The sequence below is a fragment of the Pinus tabuliformis genome, chromosome 9 (genome assembly GCF_031772625.1).
Source record: "Pinus tabuliformis cultivar Carrire ecotype Pingquan chromosome 9, CPIR1, whole genome shotgun sequence".
NCBI classification, from domain to species: domain Eukaryota; kingdom Viridiplantae; phylum Streptophyta; class Pinopsida; order Pinales; family Pinaceae; genus Pinus; species Pinus tabuliformis.
Window position 1 is genome coordinate 21079200 of NC_142307.1, and position 17797 is coordinate 21096996.

Consider the following 17797-nt stretch of genomic DNA (forward strand, 5'->3'; position numbering starts at 1 on the left):
TTTGCTCAATTTTTTTTTAAATACCTTATGACTCGCACCATAGCAATTGCTTCAATAGGAGCAGTGCCTATTTCACCTAACAAAATATCGTAAGGAACTGCATTTTTCATCTTAAATTTGTTTGTAATCAAACGCTTCTGAGTTTTCTCAATTTGTCTCCACTGCATGTCAGAGGAACTGTTAGCCCACAGTTCACACCCATAGACAATCACCGAAATCACTAGAAGCCCAAAAAGAGTTTGAGTGGTCTTCCAGTGCAATAACTCTGACTCCCTACACCTATTTTGAAAAGCATAAAATTCTTTCCAACCCCCCAAAGTTTTTGTCTTTCTACAACCATTCCAGCTTAGATTTTTGTTGAAGTCAATTCCGAGGTATATGTAATCCACAACTTCTTCCAGAATGTTGCCTTCAAAGTAGAACTGATGCTGGTTATGTTTTATTTTCTTAGAGAAGACCACTACTTTCGTTTTGCTGATATTGATTTGCATCCCCACACTTCTACAAAAATTCTCAAGGGATAGTAAGTGCTCTTGCAAACCAAGAGCCGATTTAGCAATCAAAATAAGGTCATCTGCATACAAAAGAAGCCTTATAACAAACTTGCACAAATAGATACCATCACCCCCTTGTGAATTTAACCACTCGTCAGGCTTGTCGATATATAAACCAAAAAGGGTAGGAGACAATGGGCAATCTTGCTTGACCCCAATATCGCTTCGAAAACTTTTAGAAATCCCTGTTGAAGTTCTAATTTTGACTTTTACATCTTCATAAAACCTATGCACAACTGCTCTCAAATGTTTAGGAACCCCAAGTTCCTCCATTCTCTGCCAAAGTTTATCCCTAGGAACAGAGTCAAATGCTTTTCTGAAATCAACAAAGCAACAGTAGACTTCTTCCTTTTTCTCCCAAACTTTTTCAATGATGTGCCTTAAAGTTATGCAATGATCAAATGTGGAGTGTTTAGGTCTAAAACCTGCTTGCCCTTTAACACGCTTATCTCTTTCTTCTGCCCACTTGCTAATTTTGTTTTCTAGCATGCTTCCAAATAGCTTTGCAAACAAAGGGTTTATAATGATGGTCCTATAATTGGAGGGATTATTGACGTCACCGCTCTTGAAAAGAGGTATTGCCAGACTAGTTGACCAATCTGTGGGGAGCCCTTGTTGTATGATGTTGTTGAAGATTTTTGTAATGTGAGGTGCAAGAATCTTTGAGCCCCACTTTAGATATTCTGCTTGGAGTTCAACTAAGTCTTTTTCTTTTCCAACGCCCAACTTCTTGATACCCATCTCTATCTCTTGTATCGTGAAGAGTTTAGTATCAGTGTTGACCGAGGGGGGAGGGTCAACCTTAGGAACCTACTCATAGAGTTGTCTTGCATAGTCAAACCATTTAGAAGCTGTAATATTATTTTCAATTTGTATCTTTTTCGGTTGGAGCTCCTTCCAAAATAATTTGGGATTATTTTTCCCAAGGAAGATTAGTTCTTCCCTCCTTGAAACCATGAAATCAACGTTTTTCTTGCTTAATAACTGCTTGTACGATTTGAGATTTATGTTATCCTTGTTTGACTCTTTCCACATTTTTCTTGTCTTTTTGCATTCCTCGTCAAACCAAGCAAAACAATTTGTTTCAGACTTCTTAATTTTTGTTCTTTTGCACTTTGCAAGTGCGCATTGAATTAAATGTGTTAATTCATGACTATGAAGGCTGTGAATTGTAATTTTCTCATTTTCAAAGAGCCTATCTAACGTCATTTTGAAGGTATTACAATTTTCTGGCGTCAAAAGAATTTTGCCCTATGGGAGATTTTGTTGGACATGCTGAATTTTTGACTCTAATTGTTTTTTTCCAATCCAAGAGAAACATAAATAAATTGGCTTGTGATCTGATTTCAAATCCCACAGCTAATCTCCAACCAAAACTTCTTCCATTTTCTCACACAAACCATGCGAGCAAATTACATAATCTACAACACTTGCTCCATTGTAAGTATTGCAAGTGAAATTACCAAACTTTTCTCATCTAGTCAAGCCATTACAAATGACTAAATCAAAGGCCCCACATAAAGTAAGCAATTGGTCACCAAAGATATTGCAGCCCTTGTCCTCTGAAATTCTTTCCTACTGATGAGTACTTTCTTCTGTAAGCCAAATAGGGTCACAATCAACTTTGCAACAAAGAATGCTAGCTTGCTCACGTGCAGTCCTAGCATTGAAATTACCCACTATAAGGACTTCACCTAACTGCGAATATGTTGCAATATCCGCTTTTAAAGCTGCAAATGGATCTTTGTGGTCAAGCCCTCTACCTTTGTAGATTTTTGAAACCCGTGGAGCAAAATAGCATGCTGCAATTCTGATATGGTTTCTATTTTCTGATATTTTAAGCCAAATGAATTGCTTATTTGAGACTTCTTTTTCTAACTGAATAAGACGACTTTCGTTCTCCCTTACTAAAACCATGATACCCCCGTGGCCTTTGCCATTCCCTGCTACTTTGTTCCACATTGCCATCTTCCAGTATCCTTCAAACAAAGGTGTCTTGCACTCTTCATGCTCATGTGTTTCTATGAGGCAAATTATGTCTCTATTTTCCGCAATAGGCCTAACCCATGTCCTCATCTCCATGGGTAACCTCTGCAATTCCAACAAATTAATCTTAAGGAAACCTGGGTATGACTTGATTGCTATTTATTTTGACATGCAAGACTCACATTTGAGTCTGTCCCTGTTTTCCTATACCGACCTTGCTTTCTGATTACCTGTTGAAGAGTTTGTTGTCTCTTCTTTATTACCATCTTGCTGCTCTGTTCTGGAAGGAGGTCCAAATTGCGCTATCACAGCGTTGCCTTTATAAATCCATGCTCTCTTTCCTTATTAGTAGAATTGCTAATAACTTGAGCTCAAGTTATGGAAACTTTGGTGGAATCTTCTTTCGTTTCTTCTCTTGCATTCTCTTCATGGTTGTTTATTTGGGCAATTATTTTCCCTTTATCCTGGGATGATTTCAAATTCACCTCCTTTGTACTTTCCACTACAGATTTCTTTATGTTTTGCACATCCGCCTTCATGCGTTGCCATTTTGTCTTCCCTATCAAGAGAGCTTCCTATAGCGATGCGACTTGTTCTTTTAAAATTTTATTGCTTTCTGCTAACGCATTGTTCTCAGCCATTATTATATGAATTTTATGATCTCTTTCCTACCCTTTAGCTTCTAAAACCTCCAACCTTTGTTTTGCATTTAACAATTCTTTGACATAAATATCAGATGACCAGATGAGAGGTGTGGATGTGGGACTATATAAGACAAAATCATCAATGACTTTTCCTTTGGACTTCTTGTTGCCACGTGCTTGTGGAAGAGATTTGTTTGAGTAATTTTTGCGAGAGGCTCGATTACTTTTCTTTTGAGACCCTTTCTTCCTTGCTTGCTCCCATTTTAAACGGGCTATTCTTCGTTTTAAAATTTGTTCATCTTAAAATGCCCCGATATCGCGAATTATATTTAAAAAAAAAAACAAAAAAAATAAAATAAATTAGAACCCGAATTATGAAAAAAAAACTAAACGTTAGCTGTCCAAAAGAGTGTCACTAGCCACACAATCGCCAACACTCATCGGGACCCACCATCAGTCTAACCCCTTCGCGCAGCCGCTGTCTGTATCTACTGCAGTCGTGGATATTCTGACTTTAATTGAACCACTGACCCTGTCTCCAACCACTACCGACTAATTCTGTTGCGACAATCGTCCACGAACCCGCCATAATTCTTCCCCTCTACCGCATCTCCCTGCACCATCGGTGGTCACGCCGTCCCGTTTTGTCGTTCGTCCTACCGCTACTGTGAATTCGTCCACGCTGAAGCAAACCTGTGCACACAAGCCATCGAAGCTCACCACTCCAGTGCAATTCACTGCTATCAGATTCCCGCTCCACGAATTCTTCCATATCGCGGTTACTTCCACTCTGCAACGCTGCTATAGATTGCCTTCATCACACAACTGCAGCCTCCCATTAAATGCCACGAAGCCACTGCCATTTCCATGTTGACCACCTTTGACAATCCCCAAATTCCTTGCCATTGCATCATCAAATTCCTTGCCGCTAAATCCTGTATAACGACCAAGCATCGTTCAAAAGTCACGACCTTCTATTACAAATCAAGGAACAAATCATTTAGGATATAAGTGACAATCATCGCAGTAAAATGTATTGGGTCATGACCAGTGTGGAATTTGAAAGAGAACTTTCTTTTAAAGATATTGCAAACATATCAAATTAAATCCTAAGTTCCGTCGTTAAAATAATAATAATATTTTATTTGTTGAAAAGTTAAAATACCATTGAAGTATTGACGCTATTATTGCTTGGTGGATAGAAATGTAAAAAGTATACTAATGGGTGCTTTATAAACAACCGAGTTTGAAGTACAAAAGGATTATATATATATATATATATATATATATATATATTCAAATGTTGACGTAAAAATATCGACAAAGCAAAGAAAGGAGGGAAAATGAGTTCCACACAACAATCATTATTTTGGACTAAATGTCCATTTTGTCTAAACAAATTTGGATATACATATATTCCAAAAAATTGCAAATTAAATTGTCCAGTGTGGAAAATTATTTAGTAGAGCGTCAAGGTAATACTCTTAAATTTAGATTTCCAATAGCAATCACATTAATCATTAATCACATTTACAGTGAAAGTAGATAGAACATAAAACAATATACAAAAGACAAGCCAAGACAAGAGGAACCAGATTTAGCAGATGCCAGGGAAAAACCCCAAGACGGGGAAAACCCATTGATCGATTCTTCTTATTATTATATCAAAATGTTTAGCAAAGAGAGTACAAAAGTCAAATTGACTTTCCCAGTTCAAAGTCAAAACAACCTTGTCAATTTATGTAGTCAACTATAGTCAAACTTCAGCCTTAACTAGAAAGTCAATGCTGGTCAAAGTAGTAATAAAATGTTCTCAAAACAGCACGGTCTTCCCCAGTGAAAATCGACGTGATCAAGAGGTCAAAGTCAACCCAAAATAGTGACAAAGTCAATAGTCAAGCTTTGTCAAACTGTTGTCCTCAAATTTGCAGTCAACTTGCAATTTGGTCTGCAGTCAAAGTGCTCAAAAAACCTTGGTTTTTGTGCCAAAAGTTGTGACTTGCTGAGACAAAAATATCCCCAAAAGATCGAAGTCAAACTCGATTTGATCAAGAGGTTAAAGTCAACGCAAAACAATGACAAAGTCAACAATTAAACTCGGTAAAACTGCTATCTTGAAATCTGCGGTCAACTTGCAATTTGGTTTGCAGTCAAAGTGCTCAGAAAACCTCGGTTTTTGTGCGAAAAGTTGTGGCCTACTGAGACAGAAAAATCCCCAAAAGATCAAAGTCAAATTATGCCCAAAGGGTGTTGGTCGATGTTGGTCAAACTGCAATCAACTCTGTAATTTCAGCCTTGTAATTCAGCGTCTGAAATTCGTCCTTCTTGATCCACACGTGTGAGAGAGAAGAATGCTCAATTTAGTACGAACTATTGAGAGGAGAGAGAATGTGTGAGTGAAGAAGACGTCAAATGAGGTGAAAGGTCACTTGTTTTTATACAAGTCGATGAGGGTGAAGTGACATGTCCATTGGGCTTTTTGAGCCTACATGATGATGTCGCCGACCTCGACAATTTGCACATGTTTTGGCATAACTTCAAAATCACACTCCTGCTTGTCCAAATGAAATGATCTTTATATCAATTTCGGTTCTCTCGAAAAGAGGAATTTAATGCAATCATCATCTACATCAAATGAGTTGTCCAAAGGTGGAATTTGACCTTAGTTGCCAATTATAGCACTCCTTCTCAACTAGGGAGAATTCCACTTGCCAATCCATCCATCATCATCGTCAACCATCATGCCATCATGTTGTGATGAACCATGATGTAATAATGAAGAATAATTGATCAAGAGTGAGTCATAAGACCTTATCACTCTCCATTGACAAAAGTCCGTCCAGAGGTAGAACCTCAATTGACCCATATCAATTTGTTGAACACCATGCATCCTAGACATATGGAGTACGACAGTACACGATGTGTCCATCGGTAGTGCTATGGTCCCTATCCACGTTTCCCAACTAATTGGCCAGATGAGAGGTACTTCCCATGATTCCTAGACTACATGGGTAGGATGAATGTCGAGGCATCAACAGGAGAAGGTGAACCACTCATCTTATGCATATGTCAATCGTAGGGGAAGGTGAACCACTCACCCTACACACATGTCTACCATCATGGGGTATCACAAGTGAAGGTGAACCACTCACCCTGTACACAACGCACCAATAGGGGAAGGTGGACCACTCACCCTATGGTTGCTCATAGCTCCAAGAAGTACCCCAAACCCCCAAGGGCTTCCAGAGCTCAGTGTCCAGCTCAAGTGGGACCCTCATAGGAGGGTCTTTCCATGAATCTAGGACTCTCTCGGAAGGTTAAGAATTTGACCTTCCCTAAGGGCTTCGTGAGGATGTCTGCGACTTGCTCATCAGTCCTGATGTGTTGGAGCTTTATTGCTTCCCAATGTACCATATCCCAGATAAAGTGGTATCTGATATCAATGTGCCTAGAGCGGTCGTGGAACACGAGATTCTCTACAAGGCGAATCCGACTTTGGTTGTTGCAGTAGATCACAGTGGTATCCAACACATGTTCAAATAGCTCACTAGAGAGATTCCTCAACCAAACAATTTCACAATAGGCCATACTAGCTGCAATGTATTCGACCTAGACGATGCTTAGAGCAACTGATTTCTGCTTCACGCTCATCCAATAAATTGAAGCAAACCCCAATGAGAAGCAACATCCATACGTGCTCTTGCGATCCACCACACTGCCAACCCAGTCAACATCAATATATCCATGTAGCCTCAAATTCCCGGCAGTGTATATCAGTCCATAGTTGATTGTGCCACGGAGATATCTCAATAGCAGAAATCCAATGTATGTGATGATTTACTCAATGTATTCACAACGAAGCATATGTTAGGACGAGAGTTTACCAAGAACATCAGGGCCCTGACAAGTTGTCTATATTTGGAAGGATTTGCCAATTCAGGCCCAACAAGACTTCCACATAGCTTCTTGAAGTGTAGACAGAGACTTGCAATCCACCATCCCACATCTCTAACAACTTCACAATTGATTTTCTTTGAGAAAGGAAAATCTCACCTGGCTTTTGCCAGACCTCCAGGCCTAGGAAGTAGTGCATCAGACCTAGCTCCTTCATCTCGAACCCAAAAGCCAACTCCCTCTTGGATTGATAAATGAGAGGGTCTGCACCTGTTGGAAAGAGATCATCCACATGGAGGACCAAAATGAGAGGCATGTCCTTTTGAACCTCAATTATAGGTTAGGATCAACATCGTTCGTTGTAAATCTTAGCTTCATAAGATAGCTATCAATCCTCTCATATCAAGCCCTAGGGGATTGCTTCAACCCATAGAGGCCTTTCTTCAATGTGCACATGCATCTTTCGATCTTGAACTTCAAACACCTCAGGTTGTTCTACATAGACTTTCCTCCTTAAGCGAGCCATGCAAGAAAGCCATCTTAACATCCATTTGGTGTAGGCTCCATCCTTGAGAGGCAACAAGGGAAATAATGGATTAGATAGTGGTATATCGGGCAATTAGTGCAAATATCTCATCATAGTCCACTCCTTCCTTTTGAGAGAAGCCTCAAGCAATGAACTTGGCCTTGTATTTTTCAGCACTCCCATCAACTCCATGTTTGATTTTGTAAAGCCATTTAGAATTGACCACAGACTTGGCCTTGGGTCTAGGAACCGCATCCCAAACATCATTCTTCATGATATATTCATACTCCTCATTCATCACATCCTTCCATACTTCTCATGAATTGTCCCTCTTGGAGCAATATGCCTTTCAGCATCTTCGAGAGTATCTTTGAGCCACAAAGGTCTTTTCCTTGAGGTAGAGGGATCATCGAGAGGTGGATCAATGAGATCCATCAGGCCTTCAATATCGAGCATCAGTTCATCTGTTAGAGATTCATCCCGCTTTCCTGCAACATCATCATTGTCCTAACTTGGGATAGGGAGATCTCTGGCTTTCCCAAGGGAAAAATCTTCATCGAAAGTGGCATCATGTCTTATTTCCACTTCTCTTTGACTAGACACATAGATTTTATATGCCTTCGAAGTTTCAGTGTAGCCCACAAATGTTCCTTTCTTCCCATATGCTTCTAACTTGTTTCTTTTCTCTTTAGGCACTTGAAAATACATGGAACAACCAAATATTCTAAAATGAGAAACATCAGGTTTCTTACCAGAGAAGACATCTTCGGGTGTCTTGAAATCCAATGCTTGATGCAGGCTCCTATTTTTGACATATACGCCATTGTTGACTTCTCCCCATAAGAATTTGAGTAGGCCTTGGTCATGAAACATGACACAGGTGGCTTCTATGATTGATTGATTCTTCCCTTCAAAAACTCCATTTTTTTCAGGATTGTATGGAGTGGTGGTCTCCCTTTTAATACCAAATTCTCTACAAAAATCATTGAATTCATTTGATTCATATTTGGTTCCATTATCGGTCCTCAATATTTTGATCTTCTTCCTTGTTTGATTTTCAACCAAGGCTTTGAAAGAATAAAACCATTTGAACACTTCGTCCTTCTTCAAGAAATAGATCCACGTTTTGTGAGAGAAGTCATCGACAAAAAATGCATAGTATAAGTATCCTCCTAATGATGTTATGGGCAACATACTAGATAGATCAGAATGGACCAATTGAAGAATGTTGGTAGTTTGATTTTCACTAGAGGGGAATGGTCCCTTTGTAAACTTTCTAGCTGCACAACCCTTACAAACACCTTCATGATTTATGTTGAACACGGGCATACCTATGACCATCTTCCTTACTCCACGTAAGGCTTTGTAATGAAGGTGAGCAAATCTTCGGTGCCATAATTCAGATTGAAGAGAAGTATCACAAGTCATAGCTCCCAAAGGACTTCCTCCAACTTGATAAAGACCTTCAACCCTAAATCAAAGTGTAAATGCGTCTTTAGGGTTTATTTTCCAAATACATATCTTTCCATGAATGAATGTTACCTTGAAGCCTTTATCCTCCATCGCATGATAGTCAGATTTGTCCTTAAGCTTATCCTCAGATTTGAAGTATGATGTAATTGCCATTGAAACTAGACCAATATTTTTGTCCAGCAACTCTTTTCTTAGTGATTTCTTTCCTCTCTCTTGCTTGGGCTTTGTCTTCACATGGGCTCTGATACCATGTTAAATTTAGATTTCCAGGAGAAATCACATTAATCATTAATCACATTGACAGTAAAAATAGATAGAACATAAAACACTATGTAGAAGACAAGAGGACACCAGATTTGGCGGATGCCAGGGGAAAACCCCAAGATGGGAAAAGCCCTTTGTTCAATTCCTCTTATTATTATATCAAAATGTTCAGCAGAGAGAGAGTACAAAAGTCAAATTGACTTGCCCAATTCAAAGTCAAAACAACCTTGTCAATTTCTGCATTCAAACTTCAGTGGTAACCAGAAAGTCAACATTAGTCAAAGTAGCAATAAAATGTCCTCAAAACAACTTGGTCTTCCCTAGTGAAACTCAGTCAACCTGCAATTTGGTCTGTAGTCATAGTGCTCAGAAAACCTTGGTTTTTATGCAAAAAGATGCAACCTGTTGAGACAAAAATATTCCCCAAAGATCAAAGTCAAATGATGCCCAAAAGGTGCTAGTCAACGTTGGTCAAACTGAAGTCAACTTTGTAATTTCGGCCGTGTAATTCAGCTTCTAAAATTTGTCTTTTTTAATCCACACGTGTGAGAGAGAAGAATGCGCAATGTAGTACAAACCAATGAGAGAAGGAAAGAGAATGTGTGAGTGAAGAAGATGTCATATGAGGTGAAAGGTCACTTGTATTTATACAAGTCGATGAGGGTGAAGTGACACATCCATTGGGCTTTCTGAGCCTACATGATGATGTGGACGACCTTGACAATTTACACATGTGTGGGCATAAATTCAAAATCACACTTCTCTGCTTGTCCAAATGAGATAATATTTATATCAATTTTGGCCCTCTCAAAAGGAGGAATTTGATGCAACAATCATCTCCATCAAATGGCCCTAGTTGAAAATTTTAACAAATCCATAGACAAATAAAAAGATTAGAGGAAGAATTCATAAAATTTGAAAAAAAAACCAATGTTTCGTAAAATAAATATAAAGATCTTGAAGACATATTTTACAATAAATCAAAAGAAAATGACAAGGAAATTTTGTGTCTAAGGGATCATAATAAAAAATTACTTGAACAGATCAAGAAGTCCAAGGTTAAGAAGCAAAAATTAAAACAAGAAAATGAATTTTCTAAGAAGAAATTCAACAAAAATCTATTGAATAAAGAAGAAGAAAATTCACACTTAAAAACCCTTAATGGAAGGTTATTAGAACAAATCAAAAGCTTAAAAGATGATGAGGCTACTAAGAATAAAGTCAACACTCCAGAAAGTGAAAAGATTTTACATCTAAGGAATCATAACCAAAACCTCCTAATGCAAGTAAATAAGCTTAAAAGTGACAAGAAGTCACTAAATGACAAGTTAAAACAACATCAAGAAGAAGTATTGAAGTCTCAAGTCGTTTCAATCCAAGTTGAAGATAAATGAACAAATATTGATCCAATCAATATTACAACTCAAGAAGCGGATAAACCTATTGAAGTGAAGATGTACTCAGAAGTTGTAGTTCAAATACCAGAGATTTCAAGTGAATATTTTATAACCAACTCAATTATTTCAGTACCTAAAGTAAATCATGAAATTTCCACATACATGTTAAAGGAAGGTCAAACAAGAAGAACTCTTTATCTACATCCAAATCACAAGAATAAACACCTCAATCAATCTACGAATCTATATTACTAAGAACATAAACAACAGATTTATGTTCCTAGGAACACTGAAATTTGCAGAATCCAATCCAAGGATAACAATTCATTACAATTTTTCAGTGATCGGAAGATTCTACGAAAGATTAATCTAGATGGTCATATCTATTCTTAGTCCGACAATTTTGTTTGTCACTATAAAGATCATATCATCTTGTATCAACAAAGATAAAGTATTGAGACGAGAAGTATCCGAAACAAGAAAAAAGATCAAGTTGTTTCATCAGTAAGCTTTGAGAACAAAGCTTTTTGAACATGAAGACAATGTTATGAATATAATTTATAGTAAAATAATAAAAATGTAAACAATAATAAACATAAATAATAATAAATTAACTAGTAGTTAATAATAAAGAAGTATGTCTCTAAGGACATCACTGCCTATGAAAGGGTACCTGCCTAGGTATATATACATGACCCTCTGTTGTAATCACATCACTCCATATCAATTCTTTTATTTAATATTCAATATACAATTACTTGTTTTACAATGGATGTCTTTGTCTTTGATGTATTTTAAATATTGTTGTTGTGTATACGAACTTTGTTCATTACAAGCTCAGGAGAAGAATCTTAAATAAATAATAAATGTAAAGCAATTATAGCATATTGATGACTAGGGAGCAACTAGAGTATAAATGGTTTAATAATTTACATGGCCAACCATACAATGATATACAATTACGCAAGGAATGATCATTTTACTTTCCAACAACATTCCACCAAATTTCCAGTATGCGGGGATGCTAGGATGCATATCCATTTTGTTTGGAGAGATGCCCTAGAATCTTTGAAGTATTCTAAAGATTGTTGTTGTGTATATGAACTTTTTTCATTACAAGCTCATGAGAAGAATCTTAAATAAATAATAAATGTAAAGCAATTATAGCATATTGATGACTTGGGAACAACTAGAGTATAAATAGTTTAATAGTTTAATAGTTTACATGGCCAACTATACAATGATATACAATTACGCCAGGAATGAGCATTTTACTTTCCAACAACATTCCACCAAATTTCCAGTATGTGGGGATGCCAGTGTGCATATCCATTTTGTTTAGAGAGATGCCCTAGAATTTTATAGGATATCAAGGCACGCTGGGGCTATATCACAATATAGGAAATTCCACCCAAAATATTTATAATATTCCTAAAACTGAAGAAATTCTGCTATTTGTGGTTAATGATTAATAATAATAAATAAACAAAAATATTATATAACTCTTAACAAACATAAAATAAAGAAGCCCAAAGGTGCAACAACATCCCAAGGGCCATTTTGCGTGAATTTTATAAACTCATTTCAATTCAATAATAATTTTTTCAATTAAATAATTACTATACCAAATAAAAAAACATTACACAAATAACTGAAAAATAAAAGAAAATCGTTATTCACACATGTTAAGCCTAGGGGAAACCTCCTTGTAAACACCAAAATAAATTCCACCATTGAATAGGTTAAGTGGGGTAAATAAATTTCATCAATGTCGGGATATATCACATTAAACCCTTGAATTCAAGCTGGCACCCTTTATGATAATTTGGCTCAATACTTGTTAACATAGTCTTTTTTTTGTTTTCTTCTTCATCTGTTATTTAAATATATTTGAATTCAAGTTAACTTTCTTTAGGATAGTTTGACTCGGTATTCGTTAATTTACTTAGTATTTTAGGGCGGAATGTTAAATCAGATGTTTGATGTATGCACTTAAATGTATTTTCGTATTAACTTAGAATTAAAAACAATGGCAATATATTTTTAGAAACAATATTTAAGAATAATATAAATAGAGGCAACATTTTATTATTTCATTGGAATTGTTGTACCTTGGGTGACAATTCTTGGGTGAGTAGAAATTAGTGCCCAAGGCATTTATTAAAATTCACAAATTTATTATTTGTTTGTCTCATCATTTTGCAAACCCTAAAATATTAAGTTTTAAACCCTTTAACCTTCAATACATAAAATACAACTTTGAATGCCTTTTAACCGTTGGATACAAATGGATTGGAATTTGTGAGAAGTGTTGTTGAAAGCTTCAGAATAAAACGCTTTGTCTACAGAATCTTTTATCATAAACTTAGAGGAAAATGTGTTTGATTAGAAATGAAACTTTGAAAGAAGAGCATTGTTTTTAAGGATCTTTTTAACCTCTAAATTTACAGAGAATTATATCCATTAACTATAAATAAATAACATATTGTTTCAATTCTTTCAATTGAGAAATACATACATAATATGACACAGGAAAAATTAATCATACACAACAATTTATGGAATCACTGAAAGCTTTCTTTATCATTAAAATGAAGATCAAAGTGATACTCTCTGAGGTATTGCAAAAATTCAGAACCTATTGTAGCTGCTACAACAACCCCTCCAAAAATTCGGGAACCCTAAAATTTTCGAAACCCCTGTATCAGGCAGAGCCGCCGACACCACTAGGATCTGCTCAAAGAGTTCAACAATCTCAAAGAACCTTGGAAAAGTCTAAGTTTTCTGCTAAGTAAAGCTAAGTCACTAGTTCCTTCCTAAGTCAATCAGTTGTTGTGTCGGAACATGACTAAAGCTAAATCTAACGACCATTGAGTCGCAGAAGTTGCATAGGTCGCGAGGTCACGTCGTCCTCATGCAAACATGGATGTGACTATGCGACCCTTGCGACTTCGCGACCCACCAGGTCGTAAGGTCGCATAGGTCGCAAAGTCGCATCATTCCCTCTCATACATGGATGCGAGTATGCAACCCTTGCGACTTTGTGACTTACCGGGTCGCAAGGTCGCAAAGTCGCATGTCAAACCCATGCGACCTCGCACGTGCAGTGAAAATTATATAAGGAAGGTCACCCGACCTCATTTGTAACTGCTCCTTTGGTCGCACAGAGAGCTAGGGAAGTGTGCGACTTGGGTGCGCGCACGTCTTTCTCTAGGTAAGTAACCGTTCACCTTCTCAGCAATCATGATTTTCTCCCAGGTGTCTATGTCTGCATCCCCCGACCTCTGGCATCCCCTCGCCTTGGGGTCTTAGCTTATTTTACTTAGCTTTTCCACATCATTTTCCTAAAACGGTTGCCCTGGCTACTTTCTCTCTCTCTGGACCCAGACATCAATCTTTTCTCGATTTTGACCTTCTTGTTTTCACTAGTAAGACTGAATTTACTTGTTTGGATGAGACCCTGGCCTCCTAAGGCCACTTAGTGTCTTCCCTGATCCTCTCAAAGCCTAAGTCGCGTGTCTTGAGGCCGCGATATCCCTTTTCCCCGACCTTGCGACTGGAAACCTTGCGACCCCCATTGTCTTGCGACATGTGACCTGTCTACTCGACCTGCGACTTTGCGACTCCTATCAAGCTAGGACCTATGCAGCAAGTCGCTTAGTCACATTTCTATACCTGCGACTCTCCTTCCACCAACTAAAACCCTTTCGTTTTGCGGTTTTAATTGATTTTCATGTTGTCTCTCTCATCGTGGGACTGTGTTTTTGACATGCTAGGTGATGTAGATCTAGAGTGCATATCCATCTCTTCCTTTGAAGACAAAATGGCTCCCCCTACCACTAAGGCTGCTCACGGGGGCTCGGGAAGCGGGTCGTGGGAGGCCGACCAAAACAAGGAGCCACCCACCTTCGCGGACATTGCTTGCAACAGCAGCAAAACCACAAGGCTCTCCTGGTACAACATTTACGAGGAGTGGAGGATTTTCAAGTATACCTAAACGTCAAAAGGTCGAGGTTACACAAGGTAGCGGTGCACATGCCAGTCTTCCCATGCTTAGAAACTATTGAATAGATTCTGCAATGCACAGACACAGAGTCCTGGACAATCGGGGGCCATGATGGGGCACCCATCGCTGCTATCTCCTCGACAGATATCAGCGCCTACTACAAACTCCCTAAGAAACAAGAGGTTTTCAATACCAAGTGGCTCGCCGAGTTTGTGAGTCTAGTGAAGGACATCCTAAGGAAATGGTGGCAAGACCTGTCAAAGTTCTGGGTCAAAACAGATTAGGCTTACAGGATAGAGGGATTGCACAAAGTATATCAGTTAATTGTTGGAATGATGTGCCAGTTGTATGGAAATCCAGACTGCGATGTTTTTTACAGAGCTTGGGTCCCCCTCATGTATGTTGTTGCCACCTGAGGAACCATTTTCAATTAGGCAAGCATCCTCTCCTCATCCTTGAAAACGAACATAATTGATGCCAAGCTCCCACAACTGGAGCAGCCTATGGAGTTATATATGTCTTCATACCTCCTCGACGATGTCTGCTTGAGATGCTACTTCGAGAACTGGAGCTACAACTGGGACCCATCAATAGCTAGCCCCGTGCACAACCATTACAAAGTTTTTTGGGACACGGGTTACAAAGGCATGCTAGATATAATCTCTGAAACTTTCATCAGCCCGTTGTACCAGCTACTATTTGGGGAAGAACCACCATGCATGTCCAAGAGGGCTATGAAGACAGTCGTCAAGGTAGCGCATTGGTTTCCCATTGAAGAAGGAACATTCATTAGAGTGTTCGGTACCCATAAGCCTCTGCATGCCCTACCCAAGTTTGTCACGGACAAGATGCTCCTGCGAGAGGTCTGCTACCAAATGACGCAGGGTTTTTCAAAGATATTGAACAAAGGCAAAAAGAAACCCTGGCCTGCCTTCCCTCTCACCATCAGAGCATATGTGGTAGAAAATTTCAAACAGGTAGAGGCAGAGGCCAAGGCATTGAAGGGAAGCCACTTTGTGACCCTCAACTACCAAACATATGATCCTAAGAAAGTTGTGGCCGCCCATTGCAAAAAGGAAAAATTCAGTTGGTCTTATTCTCATACCAAAAAGGATCTCGAAGATGGGATTAAAAACTGGTATAACGCTACAAGGGAACTCAGCCCAAGCAAGAAACGAGCCACAAAAGATGAGCTCTAGGACGATTCCCAGGAAGACATGAGCCTCAAAGAAAGAGCTTCCACCATAAAGAAAAAGCAGCACGAGGCACCAAAAGGCACCGAGGAATCTGAGAAGTGAAAAGGAAAAGAGGTAGAAGACACCGTGAGCGACCACGAGGAGGAAGATGCTACACTGGAACAAAGGAATGCCAACTTGGCAAGGAGGAAGCGAGAGCTTAAAAGGCAAAGGGAGCTAGAGAGCAAACAACCTCAAGATTCCAGAAACCAGGGCCAAAGCGAGAAAAAGAGAAGGCATGAAGAGCAAGAAAAGGAGAAACAATTGTGGGAAAAGCAACAGGAAGAAGAAAGGAGAGCGCAAGAAGAGGCAGAGAAGAGAAAGTAGGAAGAAGAAAGAAGAGCGCAGGAAGAGGAAGAGAAGAAAAAACAGGAGGAAGAAGCCGAGAAGAGAAGGTAGGAGGAGAAAAAGAGGTTAGAGCAAGAGTTGAAAAATATGGAAGATGATCTAGAGAGGCAACGAGCACTAGCAGAGGAAGAAAAAAGGCAACAGGAAGAAGAGCTTAGGAGGAACAAGGAGAAGGAAGCCGGGGAAAGTGAACAAGGGGAGACTAGCAAAACAATTGACCTGGGCATGGGACAAAGTGAGATTCCTCCATTAGACGTACCTTCTACTACTCCCCTCAGTGGTGGACACCTTTCCCTCCAAGAATTGGGTATTTTGGAGGATTAGGACGAGGAGGTCCTAGATCTCACTAAACTCACTTTCGATGAAATAAACCTCAAGATTGTACAAGAAAGGAAGAAATATTGCAGTAGGAATCCAGCCAAGCCTTTATCAGTAACCATGGCCAAGGATATTGTGCCTAACATTACAACAAACCCTCAAATGATTGCCTCGGCCGAGACAAATTTCGTTGCCACCACAAAACACAATGTGGCCCGGATGAGCAAACAAATTGCAGATTTGCAGAACAAGCTTTATGCATCTAAACAAAGGGCCACCATGGTGGAACAAGAGAAAAGGAAGATAGAGGAAGAGAACATGGTGCTCCATTTAGTACACACAAGCGCAACAAAATTCCAAGTAGCAATTGAAGCAGAAACAAAGACTCTGGGGGAGGCCATGGTAGTAGTCTACGAGGAGATGTCTAAACTACACCACACAGTAGCCCCCATCGTGGCCATCCAAGCCCACACAAAAGAAAGAGTCGCCATGCTTAAGGAGGCTATGACTGCTTTGGATAGGATACACGAATGGTCTGTCAAGTACCCAAGAGCACCGACAGTGGTCCCTAAGAAGGATTGGATCACCATGCAGAATACTAAGGTCCAACTCCACATCAAAATTCAATCTAAAGACAAATTGACCAAAGATGTGGAGAGGGTACTGGCATCCTACAGGCATCTGTTCAGCGGCTTGGAATCAGTGATCCAACTACATGGGGTTCCCTTGATAGGGGAAGTCGAACATGTAAGGAAGCAGGATGAGATCTCCAAGGAAGTACAAGCATTTGTAGAGACATATAAACAAGCAGCCTGTACGAAAGACATGCCGATCACCAGAGAAAATATCACGCATTATGTGGTAGAACTAGTGAGGCTCTACACCAAACTGGTAACCTTGAACAATCAGGTGCATGCCAAACAGAACACCCTCATCCCAGATGCACTCGAGTGCCTGCACCGACATGATGAAGACCAGCCACAGATCACTCCCATTGCAGCGGAATACAACCTATGGCGCACATATTTGACGGAACAGCTCGGGCTTGACATTCCAAAACTTGCCATTATTAAATTAGTGAATTAGATTGATAGCTATTTTTTGTGACGTATTTTCTATAGTAGCATAGAACACTTTGTGAATATGAAAGGT